Here is a 4,835-nt window from a genome sequence, read left to right as displayed (position 1 = left end):
AGTAAATCCTGGAATTGGTGATCGACAGGGAGGCCTGGCGTGCTGCCATCCACGGCGTCACAAAGAGTCAGACACGACTGAGTGACTGAACTAAACTGAAAATGTGAGTCAGGAAGTCTATATAAAAGTAGTCTATTGAAAGATAAGATCATGGGAGGACAGGATGTAGAGAAATTATGAAGGACTTCCCCGGTGGTCCAGTTGTTAAGAATCCTTACTTCTACTGCAGGAGGCATGAGTTCAGTCGCTAATCTGGGAACTAAGAATCTACATACCTCACAGAGCATCCAAAAAAAATTTTTTTAAAGAAGAAATTATGAAGCCATTATATTGAACACATTATCTGTATCTGTTCCAGTTATCTATTTTTGTATAACAAAGCTAATCAAAACTTAGGTGAAACAACAATGTACTATCTCATAGCACTGTGGTTAGTTCCAGTGGTTAGCTGAAATTATCATCTTCTAACCACTCCAGGACTCTTGCCTGGAAACTCCCATGGGCAGAGGAGTCTGGTGGGCTGCAGTCCATGGGGTCGCTAAGAGTTGGACATGACTCAACGACTTCACTTTCACTTTTCACTTTCTGCATTGGAGAAGGAAATGGCAACACACTCCAGTGTTCTTGGCCTGGAGAATCCCAGGTACTGGGGGGCCTGGTGGGCTGCTGTCTATGGGGTCACACAGAGTCAGACACGACTGACGTGACTTAGCAACAGCAGCAAACACTCAACTGGGTGGAAGTCCAAGATGGCTCACTCATAGGGCTGACAGTCGATGCTGGCTGCTTGCCAGAAGCTCAGCTAGGCTGTTGCCTACTAGAGTGCCAACATACGGTTGCTTTATGTAACTTGGACTTCTCACATCACAAGCACTGGGTTACAAAGGGAAGTGTCCCAACAGCGAGTGTTCCAAGGAGAAGAAAGCAGAAACCACAAAGCCAGTACAGCGTTACACCCAAACTGGTACAGTGATAGAGTGTTATTTCTACCATATTCTGTTTTTTGGCCATGCAGTATGCAGGATCTTAGTTTCCCAATCAGGGATCAAACCTGCATCCTCTGTATTGGAAGCTTGGAGCCTTAACCACTGGACCGCCAGGAAGTTCCCCATATTCTATTAATAGAAGCAGTCTCAGGGCCCACATAGATTCCAGGGGGAGTGAAGGATAGAGACTAGCTCTTAAAAAGGCTGGCAAAGTAACATTGCAGAAGAACAAACACGCGGAATGAGAGAGATTGTTGTGGCCATCTTTGGAAAAGAAAATCTGCTTTTGTAAACATTGAAATTGGTAATAATAGGACTAGCATTGGTGGGAAAGAGGGTGAGCTAGATGCTAAAACGTTGATTAGGAAGAACAACTCAGAGGTATCTTGTTGAAGATATTTGCAACAAGGAGTAATAGAAGATAATGAATTTGTTAGCATAAACTTTAGCTCCCTTTCCTTGGTTTATTAGCTTGAACTGTTTTGTAATTTTACTCACTGCCTTACTAATTATGGTGTAAACCTTTACCTTATGACAGCTTCTGTTCTAAAGATGTTATATGATACAACTTCACTTCAGCATTATAACCTTACAATTGTATACTTTCATTTCTCCCCTCCCAATCTCTGGTCTATTGTCATCTATTTATTTCTACATATGTGAGAAACCCCACTATTCTTTTGTTATTTTTTTGTTTTAATCGCTCGATTGTTTAAACACATATAAATAATAAGAAAAGATCTTAAATATTTACTCAAATAGTTACCATTTCTAATGGCCTTCATTATGTTGTGTAGATCCATATTTCCATTTGGTACAATTTTCTTTCCACCTAAGGAATATTTAATATTTCTGAAACATTTCTTGTAGTGTGAATCTACTGTTGATGAGTTATTTTAGCTTTTATATGTGGGGGCGACAGAGGATGAAACAGTTGAATCTCATCATTGACTCAATGAACATGAGTTTGAGCAAACTCTAGGAGACAGGGAAGGACAAGGAAGCTTGGCGTGCTGCTGTCTATAGGGTCAAAAAGAGTTGGACACGACTGAGCAACTGAACAACAATGTCTGAAAAGCTCTTTCCCCCACCCACTTCTGTTTTTGAAAGATGTTTTTATTAGGTATACACTTCTAAGCAGCAGGTTTTTTTCTTTGAGTACTTTAAAGATGTTGCTCGATTGTATCTCATGCATTTTTTTTCAACAAGAATTATTCTACCATCTTTATACTTCTTCCTCTCTGTATATCTTGTTTCTTTAGCTGCTTTAAAATATTTCTTTCTCACTTGTTTTGAGACACTTGATTACTGTGAACCTTGGTGTAGTTTTCTTGTTTCCAGGTTTCATTTCTTGAATCTCTGGTTGTCATCAGATTTTAAAATATTTGCACCATTTTTTCATTTCATATTTTTTCTCTTCCTTAAGAAGTCCTCCTTTCATTTGAAGTCTCCAATGATACATTTAATAAAACACTTCAAGTTTTCCCACAGTTCACTGAGGCTTTGTTTAATTTTTGATACTTTCTATTCTCTTTTACATTTTGTATAGTATGTCTTACAAGCCCTTAATCCTTTCTTCTGCAATGCTTCAGTTCAGTTCAGTTCATTTCAGTCGCTCAGTCGTGTCCAACTCTTTGCGACCCCATGAATCACGGCACGTCAGGCCTCCCTGTCCATCACCAACCCCCGGAGTTCACTTAGACTCATGTCCATCGAGTCCGTGATGCCATCCAGCCATCTCATCCTCTGTCGTCCCCTTCTCCTCCTGCCCCCAATCCCTCCCAGCAGCAGAGTCTTTTCCAATGAGTCAACTCTTCGCATGAGGGGGCCAAAGTACTGGAGTTTCAGCTTTAGCATCATTCCTTTCAATGTTTAGTCTGCCATTAATTTCCTCCAGTTTATCTTTTCATCTCAAACAGTATAGTTTCATCTCTGGATTTTTGATTATTTTAAAAGAGCTTCCATGATTCTACTTCACACACTCATTCTTATCTCTAGCTCTTTAAACATATGCAATATAGTCATTTCAACTGTTTTAAGGTCCTGAACTACTGATTCTGTCGTATGGTTGGTTTTTATTTTCTTTTTCTTTTTTTGGTACTGGTCACATTTTTTTGCCTTTTGCATTCTTAATAGTTTTTGATCAGGTACATTTGTGGATTTTGCCTTTGTGGATGCTCAAAATTCTTATAAATGTTCTTTAGCCTTGTTCTGGGATACAGGTTCTTGAAAACAGCTTTAGTTTCTGAGTCTTTCTTTTAAGCTGTGTTGACAGGACCAGTGAAGTGTTTTAGACCTATTTTTGTTGAATTATTGAAGCAAAGCTCTTTTGTTCATTGTACTTGGTAGCACTAATTATGAGGTTTTTCCTGTCTGTGAGTTGGAAACGGGCACTATCTTATTTCTATGTGAGCTGTATAGGTACTATTTTCTTTGTTCCTTTTGGTGAGTTCTTTCCTGAACCTTTGGTAGTTCACTATCCCCCTCCCCATCCCTCTCACACACACAGACACCTAGTGATCAGTACTCAAAGACTCAGGGGCATCCTCAGCTGAACTCCAGAGTTCATTATGAAATGATCACCATAATAAGTCTAGTAATCATCCATTCTCATATGAAGTTACTACAATATTATTGATTGTGTTCCTTAGTCATTTGACACTTATAGAGTAGAAATGAGAACAATCAGGCATTGATCTTGCATTTCTAAAACTCAGTGGGCACAGCTGGAATGCTAATAGGGTAGATTAGAAGCTTGGGTTGTCCAGAAGTAGCTGATAAGCATGCATGTCATTCAGATTCAGTGTAATAATTCTGCTTTCCAAAAGACTTTCCTTAATGAACAAGATAGAGGCTGTGTCTAAACATTAGTAACTGTGTAAATTTCTTAAGAGGTCATTACAGATTTTATAAAACGATACTTATTTTAGTTTAAGGTAACTAGAAAAACAAAATATGCAATTCATAACACTTTAAATGAAGAAAGTGTGGGCCAGGAAGTCAAACCAATAGTAAACTATTCCGAGTCTTAGAACAACAATCCATTCTCCAAGAATTTGTTCAAGAATACTAAGTACTAACTGTGTGAAGAAGCAATCCCTACTTAGTTACATGGGTGGGCTGTATGTTTTTCTTTTCCATTATCAAAACAATTTAATGAAAAGGTCTAAAAATGTACTTCCAAAGTGTTCATTTTATTATACAAATGCCATCCGCTTCATAGCTAATGATCAGATCTCAGAAACAGAGACATTATTCCAGGAAATGGTGAAAGATATTTAGTATTAGTCTAACATGTTACTTGTGAAGAAGTATCTGGCAGGCAAGAAAAGTTCTGTGTGTTTTATTTAGGAATAATTCTGTATCATTTTTTGCTACAGTTTAAATGATCTCTAAGACTTTGTACAAATGTAAATATAAAAAATAAAATATACTGTGCACTGTAATTTTTAGAAGCTGTACTTTTTACTGAGCATAGGGATTATTCAGTAAAAATTTGCTGAATGAATCTGGCTCTAAGAATAAATTTCTTTTAAGGGGAGTTTGCTGCTAAGTCGCTTCAGTCGTATCTGACTCTGTGCGACCCCATAGATGGCAGCCCACCAGGCTCCCGCGTCCCTGGGATTCTCCAGGCAAGAACACTGGAGTGGGTTGCCATTTCCTTCTCCAATGCATGAAAGCGAAAATTGAAAGTGAAGTCACTCAGTCTTGTCCGACCCTCAGCGACCACATGGACTGCAGCCTTCCAGGCTCCTCCATCCATGGGATTTTCCAGGCGAGAGTACTGGAGTGGGGTGCCACTGCCTTCTCCAAAGGGGAGTTTAAATGATACAAAATAATGACTTAGCA

The sequence above is a fragment of the Capra hircus genome, chromosome 8 (assembly GCF_001704415.2).
Source record: "Capra hircus breed San Clemente chromosome 8, ASM170441v1, whole genome shotgun sequence".
In the NCBI taxonomy this organism is placed as follows: domain Eukaryota; kingdom Metazoa; phylum Chordata; class Mammalia; order Artiodactyla; family Bovidae; genus Capra; species Capra hircus.
This window is presented reverse-complemented; position numbering follows the sequence as displayed.